The sequence below is a fragment of the Nuphar pumila genome, chromosome 17, assembly GCF_984573655.1.
Source record: "Nuphar pumila chromosome 17, dmNupPumi1.hap1.1, whole genome shotgun sequence".
NCBI classification, from domain to species: domain Eukaryota; kingdom Viridiplantae; phylum Streptophyta; class Magnoliopsida; order Nymphaeales; family Nymphaeaceae; genus Nuphar; species Nuphar pumila.
The window spans coordinates 31483133-31491015 of NC_143265.1; positions in this window are offsets into that span (position 1 = coordinate 31483133).

The following is a 7883-nucleotide window of genomic DNA, read 5'->3' on the forward strand; positions in this document are numbered from 1 at the left end:
ATCTCGAGTCGGAACCCGAATTAACAAAGGAAAATGATTTGTTCGAGTCAAGGCTCGAGTAAAGTAGAGAGATCACGAGTCAGAACCCGGATCAACAAAGGAAAATGAAGAGTTCGAGTCAAGGCTCGAGTAAAGTAGAGAGATCACGAGTCGGAACCCGGATCAACAAAGGAAAATGAAGAAATCGAGTCAAGGCTCGAATAAGGTAGAGAGATCACGAGTCAGAACCCGGATCAACAAAGGAAAATGAAGAGTTCGAGTCAAGGCTCGAATAAAGTAAAGAGATCACGAGTCGGAACCCGGATCAACAAAGGAAAATGATTTGAATAAAAACCCGAGTCGGAACTCGGTTTTCCAAAAAGTTGAAAATGTGCCAGCTTGAATACTGGATTTTGAAATAATACCAGTTCGAGCGCTGGGTTTTGGTTCAGTATTGGCGATGATCTTTGAATCATTAGGAATTGTGATTGTTTGTTGAAATCCCCAATACCGACCGGATTGTTATTAATGCAATTGAATGCAAATGAATATGAGTTGATGCATATGAATGCACATGTGCATGAAATGAGGAATTTGTTTATCCTGCCTGCATATAGAACAAAATTTTAAAATGCCCAGTGTAACTGGGAAAGAAAGTTGGATCATTATTTGAAGGAAACAGGAAGGATTACAAGAGAAGGATAAATGTTTCAAGTATAAAACTTTTTCAAGTGTCGAGCATTGATAGGATCTGGCAATTCTACTCCATCGGCATTGATGAGCCGATATGAGTTGCGGGGTAATGCTTCTTTGACAACATAGGGACCTTCCCAATTTGGCGACCATTTGCCGCCAGGACGATGCTTGAGATAAGCTGTGGATCGAAGTACTAAATCATTGACTTTGAATCTTCTCTCGATGATAGACTTCGCATATTGCCTGGCTACTCTCTGGCGATAGGATTGAGCATGCTCTGCTGCTTTTAGCCTTTTCTCGTCGAGTAAGTCTAGCTGCACTAGTCGCTGCTGCTGGTATTGATCAAGAGGTAATTGCAGGAGTGAAGCAAATTTCAAAGCGGGCTTCTGAACATGTAGCGGCAATACTACTTCTGTTCCATAGACCAGTTCTGATGGAGTAGCATTCGTTGGTGTACGAATGGTGGTCCGATAGGCCCACAGTGCATCGTGGATCTTCTCATGCCAGTCACGGCCTGTTTCCACAGTTCGCCCCAAAATACGAATTAAAATCTTGTTGGTGGCCTCTGCCTGACCATTCCCTTGAGGATAATATGGAGCGGAGAAATGATGATAGATCTTGAATTTTGAGCAGAATGTCTTCATTCTTTCATTCTTGAAATGACTGCCGTTGTCTGACACAATGTCATGCGGGACGCCGAAACGGCAAAGGATGTTCTTGTGAATAAAAGAGACCACATGACGGCCTTCTACTGTGCGAAGAGTGATGGCTTCTACCCACTTGGTGAAATATTCCGTTGCGGCAAGGAAGTATTTGTGGCCATTTGAAGCTGAAGGAGTGATGGGACCTACGACATCGAAGGCCCACATGGAGAATGGCCATGGGGAGACAACAGATTGTAAATAAGTTGCCGGAGCATGAATAGAAGGTGCGTGTATCTGGCATTGCACACACTTCTTCACATAATGATAGCAGTCTTGTTGCATAGTCTTCCAGTAGTAACCTGCTCTGATGATTTACTTGACAAGGGTTTGGTAACCGACGTGGCCACCACAAATGCCTTCGTGTGCTTCCCGCACGACTTCTTTGGCTTCGTCTTCATCTAAACATCTGGAATACTCTGAACTGAATCCACGACGATAGAGGACATTGGCCAAAATGAAGTATCGAGTAGACCTACGCTGGATTGCTCGTTGCTCTTTCTTTGAGAGTTCTGGAGAAAATTCGCCAGTTTCTATGAAAGTTTTGATGTTGTAATACCAGGGCTTTTTCCTTTGCTCAGCCTGGTTTACCTGTTCCGCTGGAATGAAAGCAGGTTGGTCAAGTCTGCCAATTTCAAAAGAGCGACAAGATTCTCCATTCTTGAATGCCATAATGGAGCCTAAGCTGGCTAGGCTATCAGCCACTTGATTAAAATCTCTCTTGATATGAAGTAACTGAAATTCTTCGAACTTGCTGATAAGAGCTGAAACAATTTTCTGATAGGGAAATAACTTCTGATCTTTGACCTGCCATTCGGCTCGAACTTGATTGACAACAAGTAATGAGTCACCGTAGGCATGTACTCTCTTGACATTAAAGTCTAATAGAATCCTTAGACCTTGAATCAGGGCTTCATATTCAGCCATATTATGAGTACATTGAAAGTCTAGTTTGAGAGAAAATGGAATCATCTCCTTCTCCGGAGTGATTAATAAAATTCCGATGCCTATTCCTGCTATATTCTTAGAACCATCGAAAAATAAATTCCAGACTGGAAATTGCTGGGTATTGCAAATTTGCTCATCAGGGAAGTCATCTTCGGCTTTCTCTTCTTCGGCCAGAGGAAAATCCGCCAATTGATCTGCAATTGCTTGTCCTTTGATTGATTGCTGCGAGACATATTCTAGGTCATACTGCATCAGTAAGACTTGCCATTTTGCGACTCGTCCGCTGAGGAAAGGTTGCTCTAAGATATACTTGAGAGGATTGAGTTTAGACAAGATTTTGACTTCTGATGCTAGCAGGTAGTGTCTTAGCTTCTGACACATCCACACCAGAGCTAGGCAGGTCTTCTCTATTTGAGAGTATTTCTTTTCATAATCTATGAAAGTCTTGCTCACGTAATAAATGGCGTGTTCTATCAGGCTGCCTTCTTTGTATTGCGCCAAGAATCCACCGCATGCGACTTGATTAACTGAGATGTATAATAAAAGAGGTTTTCCCAATTCTGGCGGCTTCAGGATGGGAGGATTAAGAAGATACTTCTTGATTCGATCAAATGATTGCTGGCACTCTGGTCCCCATTCGAACTTCACTCCTTTTCTGAGTAAGTGGTTGAAGGGCTCACATCTCATCGCCAAATTGGAAATGAATTGCCGGATTGACTGCATACGTCCTTGAAGGCTACGCAGTTCTTTGAGATTCTTCGGGGGAGGCATATCAATGATAGCCTTTGCTTTGGCCGGGTCAACTTCAATTCCCTTTTTACTGACTAGAAAACCCAACAGTTTGCCTGATTCGACTCCAAAGACACACTTTTGCGGGTTAAGCCTTAACTTGTAAAGAATAAGTCTTTTAAAGACTTGATCAAGGGCTTCGAGGTGATCTTCTCCCTCTTTAGATTTCACGAGAATATCATCAACATACGCATCCATGATTTTGCGCATTTGATCGTGAAAGATAACAGCCATTGCCCGTTGATACGTTGCTCCAGCATTCTTGAGCCCAAAAGGCATAACCGTGTAGCAGAAAGTGCCCCAAGGCGTAGTGAAGGAAGTTTTGGATTGGTCGCGGGCGGCCAACTTGATCTGATTGTAGCCGGAATATCCGTCCATGAAAGAAAACATGGCGTGTCCTGCCGTGCTATCGACTAGAAGATCGATGCTTGGAAGTGGATAGTCATCCTTCGGAGTTGCCTTGTTGAGGTCTCTGAAGTCTATGCAGATCCTCACTTTGCCATTTTTCTTTGGGACGACGACGATATTGGCTAACCAATCTGGGTAGTCAATAGCTCGAATAAATCCTGCTCTGAGCAAATCTTCAAGTCCTTCTTTGACTTGTTGTTCTATTCTGGGATCCATTTTTCTCAGCTTCTGCTTGACTGGCTTAGCATCCGGCTTTAAGACAAGACGGTGCTCGACCAATTTGGGGTCTAAGCCCGGCATGTCTTCATACGTCCATGCGAACACTTCTTCATGCCGCTTGAGAAAATCTATAAGCTTTTTCTTTTCTTCTGGACTTAGACTGGTTCCGATCTGGAGAATTTTTGGATCTTCCTCTGAACCGATATTGACACCTTCAGTTGGATCTTGTACTAGAGGAGATGGTTCGTCCTGCTTCTGAACTGCGGCGAACTCTGGTAATTCCTGAAGAGACTGATCATATTCCGCACAATCATCAGACTGCTTTGCACTCTTGTCATTTCCGGTGCTTGCTTTGATTCTGTGAATTGCTGTTGACTTCTGAGAGGCCTTGGGATTAAGTACGAGCTTCTTGATTGTCCGAGAAGTCATTCTGAAATTTTGGATAAGAAATTTTGGATAAGAAATTTTGGTTCAGACAAATTGGCCTATAGTAGGACAAGCAATCATTTGAAGAGAACCATACATAAAATGGCATTGAATTATAAAATGATGAGACAGACAAAAAGGGAGTAGATGGCATCCGGATAGACAAAGAAGCTTGGAATTTTTATTTATTGAATGGATCAATGACATTGGTAAAATGAGACATTTATTTGGAAAAGAATAGAAAGGAAATAACAAATGGTCTTCATTGTGCCCCTTTGACAAAAACAGTCTTCCTTGATGAGCTTCCTCCGGAGAACCCCAGTCCTGCTCTGTGGGGACGATGTTTCTGAATCATTGGCTCGATGCGGCCATCTTCGTTCTTGCCGAGTCCCTTGAAGGGTTGATAGCCATGTTTTAGAAGCAAATCAAATCCCTTTCTTGACTTCATGAATTGCGGAAACAAGGGATGATCCTTAATGGTGCCGTAGTCGATTCGACCTCCAACCTTGAAGAATTGAGGACCTTTCCATTGTGTCGTGGCTACTGTGTGCAAAGATGGCTCTGATGGTGCCTGAAGTATTTCTCGATTCTCCCCGAGATTGATCTCTTCACTTTCCCTGATGCTGGGAATGTCTGCATTGAATGATGGCCGAGGAATCATGGGCTGCGGGAGCCTTTCTTCTGGGTCTTCTCCCAGTATTGTGGTTATCATTCCACCCTTTGACCACTTCACACATTGATGGAGGGTAGAAGGCACTGCATTAGCATTGTGAATCCACGTCCTACCGAGCAACAAGTTGTAAGTTGGAGGTACATTAACCACATGGAAAAGGACGGAGTGCACCGAATAATTGATAAACACCTCCAAGAATATCTTGCCCTTGGCCGTTTGACCATGATTGTCAAACCCATAGATAGTGATGGGATCCGGAATATATTCTTCGTCCTTGATCCCTAATGCCTTTGCGGTCATTTCGGGACATATGTTGAGGCTACTGCCTCCATCGACCAGCACATGGGGAACCGTCATTCCTCTGACCCGAACGACGATGTAAAGAGCGTTATTGTGAAAGGAATGAGGCTTTGGAAGGTCCTCATCCGAGAAGGTAATTGGTGCATTGGTCATGGCGGAGTTCACAATCTGTGCCATGTCTTCTGGAGTGGTACTGGGCTTAACTTTGATTTTCCTGAGTAAATCATCCAGTACTTGTCGGTGCTTGCTAGAATTCTTGGCCAAGTCAAGGATGGAGACATTGGATAAAGCAGTCAGAGGCTTCTGACTTGAATTCTCTGGCCTTGGTCTAACGATTTGCTTGAAGAAGTCAGGAGTTCCTTTTGATTTGGGAACTGACTTCACAGGTGCTTCTGCAACTTTCATTTTACTGAATGCTGAAATTAAGTCCATCTTCTTAGAATCTGGAGCTGCTTGTCGTAGCACCGACACCTGATGCTGAACTTGGAGATCTTGCGCAGAACATGGCTTGATATGCTCATGCGGTAGAAATGGTTGTGCAGACACTACTGCTGTGGTGTGTGAAGGGAAGGGGTGATTGAGAATGTCCATTTTCTCTTCTTCTTCTCCTTTCACCAATAGATTCTTTTCAATGAGATCTTGCACGATGTTTTTGAGAACAAAGCAGTTCTCGGTATTGTGTCCCACTGTCCTGTGGAACTTGCAGAACTGATCTTTCCATTTCCCCATGGGCACAGGAGGATCGGCCAATCTGGGCAATTTGACCATCTCTTTTGATAGCATGTACTCGAGCACGTCCTCGAGCGATTGGTCAAGGGGAGTAAACTTTCTGTCGTAACTCCATCCTTCATGTTTGGTCTTCTCACGCAGTTTCGGCCCTTGATCCTGCTGAGGAGGCTTGCTGTATTGAGGAGCAGGCTTTGCTTTCTGATCCTTGTTGTTCGAACTGCCTGAGCTGTAGCAGTAATCTTTCTGCTGCCCTTTGTGCTGATTACGGCCTTTGTTGTTGTTGTTGGTAGAATAAGTGAAGTGAGCTTTCTTCTTCTGCTCACCTTGGGAGTTGTTCTTGGAAAAGGTGAAGCCTTCATAGACTCCATTTTCCACACTTAGCTCGAGCCATTCGGCTCGTTCAGTCAGCTCAATGAAGGTCCTGGACGGCGCTGTGGAAATTAATCCTCTTAGCGGCTGCGAGAAATTGTTGAGGATTAAGGACAATGCATGTCTTTCCGAGATAGGATCTCTCATCTTATTACAGGTTGATCTCCATCTGTGAATGAAGTCCCGTGCTTTTTCATTCTCGTTCTGCCTCAAATTGCAGAGATGACTTAATGTAGGCAGCGCTTCTGTGTTGAACAAGAAGCGTTCAATAAAGAGATTTACAACTTTATCGAACTCCTTGAGCTCAATGGGGTTGATATGCTCAGCATACCATTTGGCGGCAACTCCTTCCAAGCTGCGGGGGAAGCATAGAAACAATGCTCGGTTATCCCTTCTAAACCGAGAGCATTCAGCAAAGAAAGTGGCGAGATGAGCTTTTGGGTCGCCAGAACCATCGAACTTGATGAATTTTCGGGGGAGATTTTCCAGATCATCATCCCCTTCTAAGCCGTCATAGAAGTCCTCACTGGTGAAGACTTTCTTGCCCTTGTCGCGGGCTTGCAGATCTTTGACAATTCGGGCCATTTCTTTAAATTGCGCTTGTAAAGGCTCTTCTTTATCTCTGCTCTTGGATCTGCGGCTTTTACTTTGGCCACGCTTCTGAAATGCCGGAGGCACCTCATATTCTTCATCTGTATCTTCAGTGGAATCTGATTCATCTGAAATCTCTTCTGGCTGGATCTGCTTCTTGGGAGCCTTCTTACTCCTGCGACCATGGAACCTTTCTCTGAATGGGTTCCTTTCTGAGCTGGTCCCGGGCTGCTCATTCATCATCTTATTCATCATTTTTCTGAACATGGCATACATTTGAGGGTCTATGCCATCGTCTTCTTGCTGCTGCTCTCGACTCTTCTCAGATTGAGGGGAACTCATCTCTTCTTCCGAGGCTGACGAGTACTGGGATGCTGTGGTTCTTTTGCCTGATCTTGTCTCAACCATCAAATGATATGGATGCTCTCTGCAGGGCAAAAGACCTGATTAGATTTTGAGGGAATTAGATTTTGGAGGAAATACTTGCTGAAAATATGGTAGACAATTTGGAAAAGATGTCCCATTACTAGGGACTGAGTCGTCGTGGGAATCACGACAATTGTGTTGTCATTCCTTCTGCAAAAGAAATAAACAACGAAAATGTGCCTTGTTACCTAGGCGAGGTCGTCAAACCACAATGGAAAGAGATAGAATTTTATTAAAATGAGAAGAATAAGATTTTATTGATCTTGACAAAGAGGTGGGGGACAGACGATTTGCCACCATTCATGATAGTCGGCAGACACTCTAGGACCTGGAAAGATTTTAAGAGAGACAAAGGAATCCCATCCGTAGCGGGCAGAATGATATGCCCCGGACCATTGTGCGGAAGTGAGATCGAACTCTGCCATAGCTCCTGATAACAGTCGGGCTTCGACATATTGCTGTCTCTGAGAGAACTGCCGAACACATCTCTCTGGTTGGTAGTAAGTGCAGAAGAATGGTCCCAGCAACTTGAACCGCTTACCATAAGCGTAGGTATATCTGGGAGGAGATATTTGCCGATCAAAATAGTCCCAAACAACGTCATCCTCTTGAATGTTGTTGATCATAGA